Genomic DNA, 19,828 nt, shown 5'->3' with positions numbered 1-19,828 from the left:
TCTCTGTCTCCCCTTTGCTCTGGACTCCCAGGCAAGTAGACGCCCACAGGTCAGTATTTATACACCTAAAGTAACCCATATGTGCCTTTATCAGAGGTCGCACAAACAGTAGATGGAGGAACACACATGGAAAATGAGTTCCCTTTTTCTTCCAGCAATTTCTGGAATCTGCAATTTCTCCCAAGTGACAGTGTGGATCAGGTTTGCCTATACGACTGCTGGTGCGACAGCTGCTAAGCCCCCCGCAGACCAACCATGAAGATTCTGCTTACAGTGGCACCGTCTTGACTACGTGGTCTTCTCTGGAGGTTCCTGTGCTCCCCAGACCTGCCCCCCAGGAAAGCATTTGAGAGGCCTCACATGGTCTTACAGATATTTTTTAGGTTTGATATATGTTGTGGGGGCTCTCACCATGCATTGGAGACATTTTCTCTCTGCCATGCTATGATATGATGTGGTATTTATAACGCGCCTGTACACAAGTGTTTCTAGGCGCACAATCCTGCACAGGCATGTTTAAAGGGAACCTATTAGGATGGAGTCTTCAATGGACTCTTTCCGAGGGTGTCTGGCCACCCACGGTAAATTGCTAATCTGCGTCCACTGTGCGCAGAAGCAGAACCGCAGGCGAATGCCTGGTTAACACAGCTCCTTATGCTGATGAAAGTGCTTGCGGTATTCCCTGGGGATTCCTCTGGTCGCTGGGAATGAAGGCCTTAAAAGAAAAATCCATTGAGTCGGTGGTGTTGGCCTTGATGATTAGCTCTACATTTGCAGGACCCTACTGAATGTGTAGGTCTGGTCAGAGTGATCTTTAGCTCTCTGCCAGAGCACAGGCAGCAGTGCATCCAAGGGGCTCTGGTGTCAATCAGCTGGCCCATAATGCAGAAAGAGCACATCGTGGCGAAAGCAGTGTTATTGCGTCATCATTTTTGTTGAAGATATTGCAGTTATATAACTTGGGAAAAGAGAACTTCTTTTGTTTCCATTCTGTTTTTATAGTGATGTTTTTTTTTCTTCACTTTTGTGCTGCAGTAAAAATGTTTTGTGTTGTTATTGCAAATTGCATTACATCTGTCAATGTCTGCCACTATTAGTGTTTTATACTATATAAAAACAAGACTCATCGTCCAAAATGATCAAGTGCTTCATAGTGGAGAGTACCTTTCACTGGCCCATCGAATCTAAACTGACAGTGTTTTCACGGATGCATCTTGGAATTGGAAGACATACCCAGTGTGCTTTTGCATGTGTGTTCCGACTTGGAGTTGTGCCATGTAACATGTGACAATACATCATGGTATGTAGAACATTTTTGGTTACAGATAAGGATGGGTAGTGTCATTGTTTCCATGAAGCTTTAAAAGCTAGGTAGGCTGGTAGGAGGGTAGTCGGGCTGTGTGTCCATCCTTTTTGTTCAGGCAGCTTGCAATATTTCTTGCTAGTCTATTGGACGCTTTTCCAAAGTAAAATGAATATAAATATATTTATATTGTGCTGCCACCGCCCTATATTTAAAATACCAAATTACATTGACTTTTCCCAAAATTCTATTGCTAATAACTTTTGTCTCACTGGACGGAACTGGATGAAATGTACAAGAACGAATATCTGGCCCTGGCCTCTCAAAGCTGCAAATATTGGGGAAAATTCGTCAAACTGTTCAAAAGTTATTAAGCAAACAATAAACGGCGTTTCTGCCCTACTCTTTCATTTTCCCATAGTGAGAATGGTGCTCCCACTGCAGACAGTGGAAACCATTGGATAGGATTGAGTTGGGCATAAAGTGTTGCAGATATGCCTTTTTTGGTGGGGTGTAAATCCGTCCAGTCGTTTTTTTTTTTAAATCATCAGAAAAGGGGGTGTCTTTGCCCCAAAAACGTTCGTGCATCTCCCATTGTGCATTGCAGCACTGAGACTTTTCAGAAATGAAAAGCCACTTTTTTTGTTGTTACTTGATGTGAGTGATTACCACGGTAATTGAAGGTGGGGAAGGGTAGTTTCACATCTGGGTGGGGGATAGGTGGGCGAAAAAATACCAAAAGGTTAGTTGGGGATTTGAGGGGAGGGGCTGGAAAACTCATTTTGATTCAGACCGTGTTCGTCATTCTGCTGGAATCCCTTGGAATTCCCACGTGAAAATTGGAACACATGCTTAGACAAGAAGGTGCAGGGGAAAGAGGGTGATTAGAAAGGGTCAGAAGGGATTTACACAGTGGGACGAACGTGTCTGGATCTAAAACGTAGGAGGGGACACATGTAGAGCTGCAGTGTGAATTGAGAAGACTTTTTAATTTTCAAGCGTTGGCGCATTACAGTGGTAATCACAAAATATTCTGTGTTTGCAGGACCAATTCTCGTGGTAATACAACGCGGCTTGAAGATGGTAGTGGTTATGTTTCCTTTGGACATTTCTTGGGGAAAAGAGTTTGGGAATGCAGAGGGGGAAAAGGCGGCCTGGGTGTCTTTTAGCCTATTTGATGCAACCTAGACAGTGGCTACTGCTGAAGACGGTGGCCACTGACCATGGCCATAGGCCATGGCTGGTGGCACCTGGGTATTTACCAGTGGGGGATCAGGGACACAGTCATGGCCAATGTCCATGGCCGAAGGACATGACCAGTGTGCCACAGTCTTTGAGCCTAATTGTTGCAACAGGACAGTGGGCTCCGCTGAAAGCTGTGGCAACTGTCCTTGTCATTTTAGCCTCATTTGTTGAGAGTGGACAGTGGCTATGGCCAAAGGCAATGGGTAATGGGTCCTGGATACGCTATGGCATAACAAAAACCTCTTTGAGTCCACCCCGTTCCTCAGTACAGGGGCACATGTATGAACTTAGCAGGGATCTACAAGGAGATCAGAAATCACATCAGGGGTGTCATCTATGGGGTGGACTTTGAGTTAAAATTCTCATCCCTTCCAACAACATCTTTCATGGGTTTTGTTGAGATAAATGGTTCCAGTTCACCTCTGTCTTAACTATTTCTCTTTTTGCATGTATCCGTCACCTTAACGTCACTTCAACTGACGCCTATTCACTGAATCTACATATTAAGTGAAACACTGTTAGCTGAAGCTAAGAGAGAGAGCATTATTTCAAACTACAGATGACACAATTGCCCATCCACTCATCTTTCTCCATCCAAACCTGTGTCATTCATCCTCAGTGGAAATATAACAAGATGTAAAGGAAGAAAGCAGCAGTGTCTCATCCAAACAGGGTTTCATGAGTGTGTAAATTAGACCAAATCTTCTATTTCCATAGCGGCAGGAAGACGGAGTAGCAGCAGCGGTGGCGGGCTGCCCCGCCACAGCCATCAGGTAAGTGGGGATGGGAGGGATGGGGAAAATGAAGTTAAGGGAAGGGAGGGTGGGGGAAGATGGCAGGGCGGTGGAAGCAACCCCCTGATTGCTCGGGAACGTGGGCTTGGATCGTGGGATTCAGCCTGTCATCCGAGCAACCTGATTGGCTGTTTCCCCCTCCCTAGGTGCTAAATATAAATATGGGGTGACTCCCAAACATCCTTGAATAAAAGCATACAACACAAATATCTCCCTCGCTGTCTTACATGAGGCATACATTTAAGCTGTGGGTGGCACAGCTACATAGAAATCCTCTAGATACTAAACCCCCTCAGTGCCCTGGTTAAACATTACTCTTAAAGCAATCAAACAAGCCAAAAGGAATGTAAAATCCAAATTGGGCAAACAAGAAAAATCAAGCAATATTGCTTACTTCTGTCTAATGAAAATGTAGAAGTAATAATTTGAATAACTTTGCCAAATTGACTACTGCTCTGCAGGAGTACAGGGATGAATAGTGTCTAAAATGCCTCTGCAGCCACACACTACTGCATACCCAGCAGTGACCCCAATCATAAAGGTGCAACAGGCAGAGCCTGACAGGTATAGTTCCCTCATCTGTTTTGGTAGTGGAGGCTGAGGCCAGGCTATACTCTTCAGGAGGGCTGCGAGTTTATAGAAATGCAACACAAACTAGAAAGCATGGTGGTACCAAAGTAAGCAAATATCCAACCATGGTTCTAGAAAAATAACATTAATAAAAAACTAGCAATAGAGGATGCAGACTTTAAGGAAAAAAGGGAACTCTGGGTTGGTAGGCAGGGGTGTTCACTGATCCAGTCACTAGTCTGCATAGAGTCGGTTTCAAGAAGGAGCAACTGTGATTTGAGTCGGGGCTCAAGATGGTCCAAGTCAATGGGTCCCAACAACTCGTCGGCAGTCCAGTCGAAACAATGCTACCGCTGGGTCAAATTGGTATTACAGACAGTCGAGTTGATGGCTTCCAGCGGGTGAAAACAGCTTTCAAGTCCGGTTGAGCAAATGCTTCTGTTCTGCACTTGGTATGTGACTAGTGCTATGCATCCACAGCGGTGATATGGTGGTCCAGTTGTGGCGCCAATGCACTTCACTTGGTCGAGTCCGTGTCGAGGCAGCTGAAAGAAGCAAGTAATCTGAATGCACTCCTTACAGTGCCAAAAGCAGCACCACAGGTCCTGTATCGGCTCGAGCATGGCTGAGCTGGCTGAAGATGTCTTGAGGTGGTAAACAGGGTTTCAAGCTGCTTCTGGACTTCTGGTTTTCTGGGATGCCCAATCCAGAGCCTACAGGGACAAGGTGAGTCCTTAGTTCCACACCTCCACTCCAGGAAGTTTGCCTGGCACCTGTAGGGGTCCCTTTGCCTCCAGTGAGCAGAATCCTGATTCCAGTGCACAGGCAGCAGAGAGGGCTTGGTCCGCAGCAGTGCTACCCGGAATGCTCTCTGGGATATTTATGGGCCGAACTCTCCTCTGCCTTGCATCTCTCTGTCTTCACCTCTATGGCAGAGGACTTTGGAATTGACTGTATTGCCAACAGAGTTTCAGTTCCAGTGGATCCTTCTTCTTGTGAGAGTCCAAATACTAGACATTTAAGAGAAGCTAATAAAGGCAATATGTTAAAGGGGATTGGTCCAAGGCAAGCCTCTTATCCCACTACAGGATGAAGTTACAAGTGTCCTTTGCCTTCTGACATCATACCCAGAGTCCTGTGTCTGCAGGAAGTGGTGACGGGGCAGGAAGTCTAGTTTAGTTTCTTTATTTGTGCCGGGAGCCCTAGCAGAAGCAAAGATAGTGGAACTCCTCTCCTGGCTTAACCTCTCCTCTGGGCCACTCTACCCATATCCCTTTCTCATGTCTGCTGACATCAAAAGGATTCCAGTGATCAGCACCTTAGTGTGAGTGTAACTTTGCTATGTCAGAATGGCCTTAAAAGCACTGATTCCCAGGGGAACTCCCAGGCAGCGTTCTTGTGCCCTGGGGTGAAGATGTTGCCTTACTCTGGGATATCAAAGAAGCAGCTTCCGGGGAATTGTTCCACATGGTTGTTGTCCAGACAGCCAATATACACCAGTAATCTCACAGCTGAAACACTGCTCACCAAGCTGGCACTAATATGATATCTAAATGTTGTGGCAGCATAATTGTGTGACTCCAGTAGCCACCATGCCATAACCAAGCATGGCTTATGCTTACAGTTTAACATGCCACCAGGCTGACTAGAGTAGACAATTATTGTATTTTTTTTTGATTTGGTGAATAGTATTAGTCTGTGCGCACTACCCACTTCTTTCTGTTTGTAATGTTTTATTTAATTTCTGACTGGTCCATGCTAATTGGAGGTCAGTGGCTGCATGGCTCGTGGTCCAGGACGAGTCCATTAGAGAATGATATAATTAATCAAAACCAGGACGCTTAACCAGGAATGGCACAACCCAGGAGATGGACTGCATAACATTGCAGATTCTTCAATTATAACAGGACCCTAGGACAGTGGAAACTTTCACCTGAACTTAAGAACCACAGAAGTTTGTTAATTCAGGAACTTTGAGAACCAAAGAACTAAGAACATTGCTTATGAAATGCTAATGGAAAAAACGTTTTCTGTATTGTTTAAACAATAAGAATGTTTTTATGAATCACACGTGATTCACCAAACAATATACTAGTGCCTTGACAAAGCCCGAGAAAGGGCGAAACAAAAGCATGTGCCTCCTAGCGGACAAATGTTGGCACAAGTTCGATAAAAAACTTTTTCTTATGTGAAGAATGTTAAACAACTGAATTAAAACAAACTATTTCATACTCACTAAACAGTGTGAACTTGATAATTATTGTAGGACTGAATTTTATGAAGAATATATACATGAATGCACACAGGCCTACATAGAAAATTATTATAATGTGGATCAGAAGTAGAGAAGGTTAAAAAGCCACCTTTGCGTGTTGGATCTTTGTGTTCCAGCATCTGTCAAGCGTGCACAAGTGACCTTTGAACCTATCCTGCTGCCCCTGCAGCACTGATGCTGGGGATGTCAGGAGACTGCCTCGGCAATGGCACATGAGTGCACTATAATTTTGGCAAAGAACATGATGAAAGTGGGGTCTGATTAGCAGACCCCTCATTCAGAAACAGAATTACCTGCATCCATTCTATTAATACAAATCAACAGATCTCATGCCATCCCACCCTCACCAGACAGCATTCTGTCACAGTAACTTAGAAAGCATTTAGCACAGCCTCAATAGACACTACAGCACTTTTCAAATTCCAATATAATTAACTCTGAGCCTGAGTCCAGCAAAATCCCTGTTTAATTAGTGATTACGCCCAAATCCAGTCTCCAAAGTCAACACTGATTTGTTCCTACTTTTTTCTCTAACCTACTTATTCCCACTGCACTGCATTCTGCTTGTTGTTCTCTATTCTTATTGTCACTTATCCTCATATCGACCCAGCAATGGGTCGCTCCTGGTCCACGGCTCAGGCCCAGAAATCCAGGGAGCAGATTTGTATGCAATTCCTGGTACATCAAAGCCTCTTTCATTACTGGATATACAATGGGTGTGTATGTGGGTGTTGCAGGCATGATCAAAAAGAAGGATTTTTAAGGCACACTTAAAACATGTCAATTTTGCCCGAGTGAAAAATGGGCATCATTCAGTTGACAGCTGGGAGTTTGCCTAAAAGTGGCTGGATTGGCGAGGGTGAAACTTTGGGTCTTACTGAGGCCAATGGGCAACCTGAGGGAACCTTTCTGTACACTGAGGAGGGGGTCCACAAAGACCCTCCCAACTCCCCACCATTGGTGCTTCAAACAGGACTCCTCTTACAAGCAAAGGCATTGTATCAGCCGGTCAAGTGGCATAGAGAGTAGAGCGCTCGCTTTGACACCTGTGCAGAGCCTGCTAACGTGCAGAGCCTGCTAACGCAGGTTCGAATCCTGACAAGGCCAAACTCAGCCTTTCATCCTTCCGAGATGGATAAATGAGCACCACACACGAATAATAAGCAGCGCTCATATACCCCAGAGTTCGTAGCGCTATATAAATGCCAAATTATTATTCGGGCTGCCTCTACCATGGAACAGAAATGGTAATGATGTGTGTCTGTTAAAATAACATTTGCTTTTATCATCTTCTAATTAAAACTTCTTCTGTATCCGAGGGGCTTTCCTGTAAGCTTTAAAAGTAGGACATAACACTTCATTGATAAGAAAAGCCTATCTTTGAATAGGGATCTGGATAATTGTCAGCCTATCACCTCCTTACCCTTTATGAGGCGGTTTCATGGTCTCCTGTCACATGACCTGCTTTGAAATCCAGCACCATCTTTAGGCCCTTCATCAGTCTGGCCTCTGCCCAGGTTATAGTCCCGGAAGGAATGTTCCATCTGATGTCGTCCCCCTGCTGGAGGCTGGGCAATTCTGCCTTTTGGTGCTGCTGGGTTTCCCTGCATCTTGGTGAGGGGCTCCTTGTCATTATCTCAGTGTAGGTAGCCGTGTACTTAACTGAACCTGGTGCTTTGTGGCCAGCCAGTCCAAGTAAGCCAAGCAGGGGAAAGACATGTCCAACACCCCTCAACTTCCATTGGAGTCAATCAGGACCCCAATGCTGGGGGGGAGGGGGTTTCAACACACCAGTACATGGATTATACTCAGCTGTAACTAGGTGTGCAACATCATTGAGCTGACTGTGCTGAAGGCCCCCCAAATGTTAGCTGTGGGGCTTCTGTGCTCTTTAACAGTTCAAAGGATCAGGAACATGCTTCAGGGCGCATTTTGTTTCTGCCGAGGCAAATCTACTATCGGCTCGGATGATCAAGCACTGCCTGTTTCCCAGAGTCAAAGCCCCACCCCCCCGCCCCCCACACCTCCTTGAGAAACACAGACTGTGTGTCTGGCTCTGCACCCAGCACCGTAATGAACTCAACAACACCTTGTTTTTGTCATCAGCAGTATAGCCTTTCTAATGTATGATGGTGAATTTCCAACTGAAAGACCACCAGTCATCTTGCAAATCTGCCACAGTTAAAGCGAGCAACACAATAAAGCACCCTATGAGAATGTGTTCAGACCCATAACGTCTAATAGCTTGATATGCTAAAAAGCAAAGTTTGCTTTGATGTCCTTAGATGAATGTTATTAAAACCATACATAACACGCTGGAGGTTTGTGACGAATCACCAAACCTAAGTGAGTTTATGACACAACTTATTTTATTGTGTTTCTTAAAGCGCCGAAAATAAAGTGGGTAAATAGATATTTGCCTTTTGCAACTTATAGTTTTTCATTCAGGACGTGGAAAATAAAGGTACACTGATATTATTTTGGGCCAACATGCTTCTGCTATTAGGATTAACATGTTGTCATGATGCGTTACTGTGCAAGTAAACTCTATAGGACAGTGTTATTGTAGGTCTTGACACCCAAAACCTAAAATATTTATTAGGAGTAAAACGTGGAAGAAGGGGGCCGTGCCCAAATTGCAGAGTGGGTTAAAATCCCTGCTTCGCTGTTTAGCGAAGTGTGTAATCCCGGGCAAATAATGTAATCTCACCCTGACTTCAACTGCAAAAATTGGATTATGTATAAGTGATTACGTTTACGCCCTTGCAATAGGACAGTTTTAATAAGTGTAGGGACACATTGGTGTACCCTGGTGCTCCTCTGCTAGTGGCTCCAATACTGTCACATAGAATTGCATTATTGCTGCACTGGCTCTCCCCCAGTCTCGTATCACTTGATTTGACAGGCAGACAGTCTCACCAGCCAGCAAGTGCACCAGAGAATCTAGTATAGCGGACTGTCATAGAACAAACAGTACATTTTCTCCCATGTTGCTCGCAGACACTGAAGTTGCGTGGGCCGTCCAGAGTACTGCCCCACACTCTGCCATGTCCTGTTATGCTATGATATTGAGTCTTTCATTGCACACAATATGCCATTTTCACACTTTCTAGGACATTCAGGATCTGCAAGAAGTGGGTGTTTCAGACTTAAAAGAGAGAGTTAACTGATTGTAACATTGAAGCTGCACTAGAATAGTCTCATTACAATGAGTAAAGAAGTTAGATGCCCCTACACAAGTAGGTTTGCCACTCCTCCACCACCTCTGAGGTTAGCGCCTATCCCAACAGTTGAAGTGTTTGCCCCCGCCTACATTTTAGCCTAGGTGTACCCATGGATTTTATTAGGCAGAGAGGTCAAGGAGGTCTTTCCCGAAACTGGAAGTGTTAACCTTTTACTGTGTTTGTTCAGAAAATGTACTTGAACATATGCAGTAAAACTTTAAAGTTGCTACTTTCAAGAAAGACTTCCATCGCCTCTCTGCATATTGCGCTTTAAAATATACTATTTAATAGTTTGCCCCTAAACCAGAGCATGGGGGTGGGGGTAGCACAGTGGGGGCGGAGCCTCCAAGTTTGCCCTGCCTATTTTCTGAAGTGGTCCCTCCCATCACCACTTAGCCCCCCTCATCCCAAAATGTAGGTTTCGTTGCACCCCTGGCTATAAATGCAGGCGTCATCCTGTAGCAAGATGTGAGAGGTGGGTGGCTAATCACTTTTAAAAATGTAATCCTTGAAAATCACATTCTTCTTGTGTGCTCGAGTGCCTTGATTGCAAATGGAGGGACTCACTGTCCGATTCTGACCCTCTTATCCGAAAGGGGCAATGGTCTTTAGAAAGACCATCTTATCTTAAAGGAGGCAATAATCTTTAGATAGACCATCTTATCCTAAAGGGGGCAATAATCTTTAGATAGACCATCTTAACCTAAATGGGCAATAGTCTTTAGAAAGACCATCTTATCCTTTAGAAAAACCATCTTATCCTAAAGGGGCCAATAATCTTTAGATAGACCATCTTAACCTAAACGGGAAATAGTCTTTAGAAAGACCATCTTATCCTTTAGAAAAACCATCTTATCCTAAAGGGGGCAATAATCTTTAGATCGACCATCTTAACCTAAATGGGCAATAGTCTTTAGAAAGACCATCTTATCCTTTAGAAAGACCATTTTATCTTAAAGGGGGCAATAATCTTTAGATAGACCATTTTATCCTAAAGGGGGCAGTAATCTTTAGAAAGACCATCTTATCCTTTAGAAAGACCATTTTATCTTAAAGGGGGCAATCATCTTTAGATAGACCATTTTATCCTAAAGGGGCAATAATCTTTAGAAAGACCATCTTATCCTTCAGAAAGACAATCTAATCTTAAAGGGGGCAATAATCTTTAGATAGATCATTTTATCCTAAAGGGGGCAATAATCTTTAGATAGACCATCTTAACCTAAATGGGCAATAGTCTTTAGAAAGACCATCTTATCCTTTAGAAAAACCATCTTATCCTAAAGGGGCCAATAATCTTTAGATAGACCATCTTAACCTAAACGGGAAATAGTCTTTAGAAAGACCATCTTATCCTTTAGAAAAACCATCTTATCCTAAAGGGGGCAATAATCTTTAGATCGACCATCTTAACCTAAATGGGCAATAGTCTTTAGAAAGACCATCTTATCCTTTAGAAAGACCATTTTATCTTAAAGGGGGCAATAATCTTTAGATAGACCATTTTATCCTAAAAGGGGCAATAATCTTTAGAAAGACCATCTTATCCTTTAGAAAGACAATCTTATCTTAAAGGGGGCAATAATCTTTAGATAGATCATCTTATCCTAAAGGGGGCAATAATCTTTAGATAGACCATCTTAACCTAAATGGGCAATAGTCTTTAGAAAGACCATCTTATCCTTTAGAAAAACCATCTTATCTTAAAGGGGGCAATAATCTTTAGATAGATCATCTTATCCTAAAGGTGGCAATAATCTTTAGATAGACCATCTTAACCTAAATGGGCAATAGTCTTTAGAAAGACCATCTTATCCTTTAGAAAAACCATCTTATCCTAAAGGGGGCAATAATCTTTAGATAGACCATCTTAACCTAAATGGGCAATAGTCTTTAGAAAGACCATCTTATCCTTTAGAAAAACCATCTTATCCTAAAGGGGGCAATGGTCTTTAGAAAGACCATCTTTAAATTCAACAAAGTCTTTTTGCTCAGTAAAATTAATAGTGCAATGAATAAACAACAACACTTTTTTAGGTAATTCAAGAGTTGCTGTCTCCCTCCCCATGGCTAGTTAGTATGTATCTACTATCTACATCCTGTCTTGCGTTTGCCTAGTTCTCAAATGCAGTGTTACACGTATTTATTTCGAAAGATTTATTTCCCCCCAAAAAATCTCCGATAGCTATGCGCGTTAACTAAGAGAAGTGAAAATGCTAGCAGATGTCACGTGTGTCCGAAGGGGGAGGCGCTAATTGCTCGTAGCAAGGTGAAAGGCCCACGAGGAAGGGCCCAGCCGCAGCGTAACCTGCCGGTCCCTTCATTACCCCCCTGGGGGGGGTGGTCAACCTCTGTCTGAACATTGAAAGGGACCTGACCTCCGTGGACCTTGTAAATGAAGGTGTAAAGCCACAAAGTCTCTATTCTTATCATACAGTTGCAGTCACGCCCATAAAACCCAGTGTCGAGTTACCCGGAAGGCGCTATCGGGCACTATTCACAAGGCTTCCTCGGTTACCGCCCAGAAGTGTGCTTTGAAAGGTGTGTAGATACTGTGTAATTCATATCAACTGAAGGAGTCCTGTGTAAGCATTCAGTTTAATGACCTGTGCACGTTGGTTTGCGCACACATGAATGCCAGGTCCCGACGTGTGTGTCGAGTGGTGCAGAGCAGGTGAAATTAAGAAATCGGGGCGCCCCACAGTCGTGGATATCCAGACACATTTATCGAAGCATTTCTCGCACGTGTCTGGATATGTGACTGTTCCACTGGCAACGGTTTAGGTGGGGCCGAAAGTACGGGGAAGTTCACCAGAGCATACAATGTCACGGGGAGGGTGTAGGAAGGGGGGCTTTTACTGTGACAATACTTACATTAAAAAAACAATATTTCATGGGTAGTCTCTAGAATTGCGCAAATGTCCTAACGCTGCGCCTGCATACCGCTTTCCGTCTATACACTGCACAGTTAGAGTGCGTTCAGCAGGCGTGAATCATACGTACACTTTGGGGGTCATTTGTTGAGGACTAAGTGGCTGGTATTCGGGTCAGAGACATGTGCGCCCCTTGGGCATTTGCTGCACGCAGCTCGCCACCTCCAGCCACGCCACACAACAAGCATTTCTACCCACAACGCTGCTGAGGGCAGGCAGTTACATGTTACCTGATTCCTAGGGGTTCAGTTACATGTTACCTGATTCCTAGGGGTTCGGCGAGCTCTAGAAACGCTAAATAAATGTTCACTATTCAGCAAACACAACCAAGGCGCATGAATCGGACTACAGACACACATGTTAGCGGACACGGCCCTCTGCGCTGCGCACGGGTCCTGCCCAATGGCCGCTGGCCCCCATGCATGGCGTGCAGCTCGGGCGTGTTTCTGAATCACCTACACAAGTGCACTGTAAGAGCATTTCTAGGTGCACGTTTCTCAAATCATGTCTTGCTTTAAGGGGTTGCATTTTGAGAATTGGACGCAAAATGGTCCTGCCTGCCTCAAGCCAGGCTCATATATGAAACACGGGCAAGATGAGACCGTGTGCCGCAGAAGCGCGGCCTGCTGGAAGCTCTCACCCGCGACATCTTCATAACCCCCCCTTATTCCCGCGATAAACGGGCTCACCCTTCCTGGGAGCGGTTCCATCCCTCAGAACCCCCGGGTGTAGGTCTGCTCGGCCCACCTCTTTCAATCGGATTTTCCTATTAAAAAACGCGTTTGTAAGTCAGGGAGGGCAGCTCTCTCCCACTGCTCCGGGCAGTCTGGACTCCCGCACCCCCAGTCCCAAACTGCCTCATGCGTGCACCAGAACCAGCATGGAAAAGCAGCATGTGGCAAAATTCGGTTTATAAAGCGTAAAAATGTGGCTACTGAGCCTTTAGCCGCAATTCGTTCGCATGACTATTAAAATGCGCACCTCACTGCAATCCTCTCTAGCGACCAGGCTTCTGTCGCACTCTCACGCACCTCACCGCAATCCTCTCTGCCCACCAGGCTTCTGTCGCACGCACCTCACCGCAATCCTCTCTACTCACCAGGCTTCTGTCGCAATCTCAAGCACCTCACCACAATCCTCTCTACCTACCAGGCTTCTGTCGCACTCTCACGCACCTCACCGCAATCCTCTATACCTACAAGGCTTCTGTTGCACTCTCACGCACCTCACTGCAATCCTCTCTACCGACCAGGCTTCTGTCGCAATCTCAAGCACCTCACCACAATCCTCTCTACCTACCAGGCTTCTGTCGCACTCTCACGCACCTCACCGCAATCCTCTATACCTACAAGGCTTCTGTTGCACTCTCACGCACCTCACTGCAATCCTCTCTACCGACCAGGCTTCTGTCGCACTCTCACGCACCTCACTGCAATCCTCTCTACCCACCAGGCTTCTGTCACACTCTCACGCACCTCACTGCAATCCTCTCTACCCACCAGGCTTCTGTCGCACTCTCACGCACCTCACCACAATCCTCTCTACTCACCAGGCTTCTGTCGCACTCTCACGCACCTCACTGCAATCCTCTCTACCTACCAGGCTTCTGTCGCACTCTCATGCACCTCACTGCAATCCTCTCTGCCCACCAGGCTTCTGTCGCACTCTCACGCACCTCACCGCAATCCTCTCTACTCACCAGGCTTCTGGCGCACTCTCACGCACCTCACCACAATCCTCTCTACTCACCAGGCTTCTGTCGCACTCTCACGCACCTCACCGTAATCCTCTCTACCCACCAGGCTTCTGTCGCACTCTCATGCACCTCACTGCAATCCTCTCTACCGACTAGGCTTCTGTCGCACTCTCACGCACCTCACTGCAATCCTCTCTACCCACCAGACTTCTGTCGCACTCTCACGCACCTCACCACAATCCTCTCTACTCACCAGGCTTCTGTCGCACTCTCACGCACCTCACTGCAACCCTCTCTACCCACCAGACTTCTGTCGCACTCTCACGCACCTCACTGCAATCCACTCTACCCACCAAGCTTCTGTCGCACTCTCACGCACCTCACTGCAATCCTCTCTACCCACCAGGCTTCTGTCGCACTTTCACGCACCTCACTGCAATCCTCTCTACCCACCAGGCTTCTGTCGCACTCTCACGCACCTCACTGTAATCCTCTCTACTCACCAGGCTTCTGTCGCACTCTCACGCACCTCACTGCAATCCTCTCTACCTACCAGGCTTCTGTCGCAGACTCTCACGCACCTCACTGCAATCCTCTCTACCATACCAGGCTTCTGTCGCACTCTCACGCACCTCACTGCAATCCTCTCTACCCACCAGGCTTCTGTCGCACTCTCACCCACCTCACTGCAATACTCTCTACCCACCAGGCTTCTGTCGCACGCACCTCACTGCAATCCTCTCTACCCACCAGGCTTCTGTCGCAGACTCTCATGCACCTCACTGCAATCCTCTCTACCCACCAGGCTTCTGTTGCAGACTCTCACGCACCTCACTGCAATCCTCTCTACTCACCAGGCTTCTGTCGCACCCTCACGCACCTCACTGCAATCCTCTCTACCCACCAGGCTTATGTCGCACTCTCACGCACCTCACTGCAATCCTCTCTACCCACCAGGCTTATGTCGCACTCTCACGCACCTCACTGCAATCCTCTCTACCCACCAGGCTTCTGTCGCAGACTCTCACGCACCTCTCTGCAATCCTCTCTACCCACCAGGCTTCTGTCGCACTCTCACGCACCTCACTGCAATCCTCTCTACCCACCAGGCTTCTGTCGCACTCTCACGCACCTCACGCACCTCACTGCAATCCTCTCTACCCACCAGGCTTCAGTCGCACTCTCACGCACCTCACCGTAATCCTCTCTACTCACCAGGCTTCTGTCGCAGACTCACGCACCTCAGCACAATCCTCTCTACCCACCAGGCTTCTGTCGCACTCTCACGCACCTCACTGCAATCCTCTCTACCCACCAGGCTTCTGTCGCACTCTCACGCACCTCACTGCAATCCTCTCTACCAACAAGGCTTCTGTCGCACTCTCACGCACCTCACTGCAATCCTCTCTACCCACCAGGCTTCTGTCGCAGACTCTCACGCACCTCACTGCAATCCTCTCTACCCACCAGGCTTCTGTCGCACTCTCACGCACCTCACTGCAATCCTCTCTACCCACCAGGCTTCTGTCGCACTCTCACGCACCTCACTGCAATCCTCTCTACCCACCAGGCTTCTGTCGCACTCTCACGCACCTCACTGCAATCCTCTCTACCCACCAGGCTTCTGTCGCACTCTCACGCACCTCACTGCAATCCTCTCTACCCACCAGACTTCTGTCGCACTCTCACGCACCTCACCGTAATCCTCTCTACTCACCAGGCTTCTGTCGCACTCTCACGCACCTCACCGCAATCCTCTCTACCCACCAGGCTTCTGTCGCACTCTCACGCACCTCACTGCAATCCTCTCTACCCACCAGGCTTCTGTCGCACTCTCACGCACCTCACTGCAATCCTCTCTACCCACCAGGCGTCTGTAAAATGCGAACCTCAATGCAATCCTCCCCACCCGCCAAGCTTCTGTAAAATGCACACCTCAGCGCAATCTTCTCTACCCGCAAGCTTCTGTAAAATGTGCACCTCCCCGCAATCCTCTCCAACCATCTGTAAAATGCGCACCTCACCGCAATCCTCTCCAACCATCTGTAAAATGCGCACCTCCCCGCAATCCTCTCCACCCGCCAAGCTTCTGTAAAATGTGCACCTCCCCGCAATCCTCTCCAACCATCTGTAAAATGCGCACCTCACCGCAATCCTCTCCAACCATCTGTAAAATGCGCACCTCACCGCAATCCTCTCCAGCCACCAGGCTTCTGTAAAATGCGCACCTCCCCGCAATCCTCTCCAACCATCTGTAAAATGCGCACCTCACCGCAATCCTCTCCAGCCACCAGGCTTCTGTAAAATGCGCACCTCCCCGCAATCCTCTCCAACCATCTGTAAAATGCGAACCTCAATGCAATCCTCCCCACCCGCCATGCTTCTGTAAAATGTGCACCTCAGCGCAATCTTCTCCAACCATCTGTAAAATGCGCACCTCCTCGCAATCCTCTCCAACCATCTGTAAAATGCGAACCTCAATGCAATCCTCCCCACCCGCCATGCTTCTGTAAAATGCGCACCTCAGCGCAATCTTCTCCAACCATCTGTAAAATGCGCACCTCCCCGCAATCCTCTCCAGCCACCAGGCTTCTGTAAATTGCGCACCTCCCCGCAATCCTCTCCAACCATCTGTAAAATGCGCACCTCCCCGCAATCCTCTCCAGCCACCAGGCTTCTGTAAAATGCGCACCTCACCGCAATCCTCTCCACCCGCCAAGCTTCTGTAAAATGCGCACCTCAGCGCAATCTTCTCTATCCATCTGTAAAATGCGCACCTCCCCGCAATCCTCTCCAACCGCAAAGCTTCTGTAAAATGCGCACCTCAGCGCAATCTTCTCTACCCGCCAAGCTTCTGTAAAATGCGCACCTCCCCGCAATCCTCTCCACCCGCCAAGCTTCTGTAAAATGCGCACCTCACCGCAATCCTCTCCACCCGCCAAGCTTCTGTAAAGTGCGCACCTCAGCGCAATCTTCTCTACCCATCTGTAAAATGCGCACCTCCCCGCAATCCTCTCCACCCGCCAAGCTTCTGTAAAATGCGCACCTCACCGCAATCCTCTCCACCCGCCAAGCTTCTGTAAAATGCGCACCTCAGCGCAATCCTCTCCAGCCACCAGGCTTCTGTCGCACTCTCACGCACCTCACTGCAATCCTCTCTACCCACCAGGCTTCTGTCGCACTCTCACGCACCTCACTGCAATCCTCTCTACCCACCAGGCATCTGTAAAATGCGCACCTCAGCGCAATCCTCTCTATCCACCAGGCTTCTGTAAAATGCGCACCTCCCCGCAATCCTCTCCAACCATCTGTAAAATGCGCACCTCAGTGCAATCTTCTCTACCCATCTGTAAAATGCGCACCTCCCCGCAATCCTCTCCACCCGCCAAGCTTCTATAAAATGCGCACCTCACCGCAATCCTCTCCACCCGCCAAGCTTCTGTAAAATGCGCACCTCAGCGCAATCTTCTCTACCCATCTGTAAAATGCGCATCTCCCCGCAATCCTCTCCACCCGCCAAGCTTCTGTAAAATGTGCACCTCACCGCAATCCTCTCCACCCGCCAAGCTTCTGTAAAATGCGCACCTCAGCGCAATCTTCTCTACCCATCTGTAAAATGCGCACCTCCCCGCAATCCTCTCCACCCGCCAAGCTTCTGTAAAATGCGCACCTCACCGCAATCCTCTCCACCCGCCAAGCTTCTGTAAAATGCGCACCTCAGCGCAATCCTCTCCAGCCACCAGGCTTCTGTCGCACTCTCACGCACCTCACTGCAATCCTCTCTACCCACCAGGCTTCTGTCGCACGCACCTCACTGCAATCCTCTCTACCCACCAGGCTTCTGTCGCACTCTCACGCACCTCACTGCAATCCTCTCTACCCACCAGGCGTCTGTAAAATGCGAACCTCAATGCAATCCTCCCCACCCGCCAAGCTTCTGTAAAATGCGCACCTCAGCGCAATCCTCTCTATCCACCAGGCTTCTGTAAAATGCGCACCTCCCCGCAATCCTCTCCAACCATCTGTAAAATGCGCACCTCAGTGCAATCTTCTCCAACCATCTGTAAAATGCGCACCTCCCCGCAATCCTCTCCAACCATCTGTAAAATGCGCACCTCCCCGCAATCCTCTCCACCCGCCAAGCTTCTGTAAAATGCGCATCTCAGCGCAATCCTCTCTACCCATCTGTAAAATGCGCACCTCACCGCAATCCTCTCCAGCCACCAGGCTTCTGTACGCTTCTGTCGCAGACTCTCGCGCCTTCGCTTGTCCCTCTGTCGCAATCCTCTAGCAGTCTCCTTCATCTATCAGTCTCTTTTTCCTCCTTTCCCTCATGCCCACCCACCTCCCTTTTACCTCGCCCTTGCCTCTCCAATCTCCCTTCCATTGCTTTTCCATCTCGTCCTCTCCTATATCCCTTCCTCAGCCAAACTCTCTTTAAACCCTCTCCCCCCGTCTCCGTCTCCCTCTTTCCACCCCTGTGTCTCCCCTGGGCTATTCTTCCCCTTTGCCCCCTACCTGCCCCTCTTCCCTCCCTCGCTACTTCTAGCCTGTTTCGCTAAATCGCACCCTCTGTTTCCCCTCTACACCTTTCCCCCCATCACTCGTCCCATATGTTTTCCCTGCTTTCTTCCTTTCACCCCTTTCTCCTTCTATCGCTCCACTTTCCTGCTTCGCCCTGTGCCCTTCATTATCCCCACCGTTACGTTTTTTGACGCACACCATCTTGATTGGATGTCTGGTTTACTGTCCAACGCCCTGGTAAGAAAAGTGCGCCTAGCACCTTGCACCCCACCCCACGACGGCCCCCCCCCCCCCGCCGGGCCGCATCTGAGTAGTTAACAGTGGGTGGGTGGCACTCACCTGGGCGCTGCTCTGGAGCCCTGGCTGGCACTGGATTCCGGATTTAAGTGGCTGGATTTCCTACGCGCTCAGAGCGAACGGTGCGACGGTCCCTGGGGGCGAACAGCATCTCCGAAGTCTGAACAGTGGCCCCAAGGATCTCGAAGAAAGACTTCGGAGCCCGAAGAACCACGAATGCGTGCGAACATACCCCCCTGAGCCCCGCAAGGCAATTCCTAGGTCCGACCTTCAACTTGCGGAGCCGCGAGCGAGGGAGGATATGTCTCGCACAGTCCCTCGCGGCCACCTGCTAGATTCGCGAGGGGGGCTCCTCCAGACCCTCCTCGGAGCTTCTCTCCTCTGGTTATCTATCCGCCCACCTCACCTCCCCAGGGAGGCTGAGATCCGGTCCGGACACGAGAGCCAAGCGGGCAGAGAGAAGGAGGAAGGGAGCGAGGAGGAGGGGGGGAGCAGGGGGGGCAGAGAGGGAGGGCGAGGGACCGGCAGGGTGGGAGAGAGGGGCCTAATGGCCCTGATTAAACATTAACCTGTCCTGCGCGCATTCTTTTCAGCCCGATCATGCCCTGTACCTGCCTCCCTCACTCCTTCTCCTCCCTCCCACGTTCCTTTCCCCTACCTTTCAGCGCAGCCCACACTTCTTCCACCCCTCTTTTAGCCGTCCTGTACCCCCTTGCTGCACACCCAATCTCGCAGTTCTCACGGCTCTGCCTGCTTAGTCTATTCTCTATGGCCCTGTCTGTAACGTACTCTTGCCAGCAACATCCACGCCTTTTATATGCCAGGTGCCATCACCCCTTGCATTTCTCCATTCCCTCGTGTCTTTTTCTACTCCCCCCAAACCCTTCCCAGTGTCCCTCCAGTCGGGTACTGCTCGCCCCCCACCTGGCAAGATACACAACCTCCCACTGTAGCCCACCTTGGCTAA

The 19,828-nt window shown here is 48.4% G+C and overlaps 1 protein-coding gene across 7 annotated transcripts in view; it reads right to left on the bottom strand.

Moving 5' to 3' along the window:
* Positions 1-19,589, bottom strand: part of CASR (calcium sensing receptor) — a 1,433,568-nt gene extending 1,413,979 nt beyond the window's left edge. For 6 of the 7 annotated variants that reach the window (XM_069635803.1, XM_069635809.1, XM_069635804.1 and 3 more), the window contains exon 1: positions 18,904-19,589. The gene's annotated coding sequence lies outside the window, so the exon portion shown is untranslated. Of the gene's footprint in view, positions 1-18,240; positions 18,361-18,903 lie in introns of those variants that run through there. The other variant, XM_069635806.1, reaches the window with a different exon arrangement.
* Between the last annotated feature and the right edge of the window lie 239 nt (positions 19,590-19,828).

The sequence above is a fragment of the Ambystoma mexicanum genome, chromosome 7p (assembly GCF_040938575.1).
Source record: "Ambystoma mexicanum isolate Mex_15411 chromosome 7p, UKY_AmexF1_1, whole genome shotgun sequence".
NCBI classification, from domain to species: domain Eukaryota; kingdom Metazoa; phylum Chordata; class Amphibia; order Caudata; family Ambystomatidae; genus Ambystoma; species Ambystoma mexicanum.
Note: the sequence above shows the minus strand (reverse complement) of the source record. Positions and strands in the feature narration are given on the sequence as shown.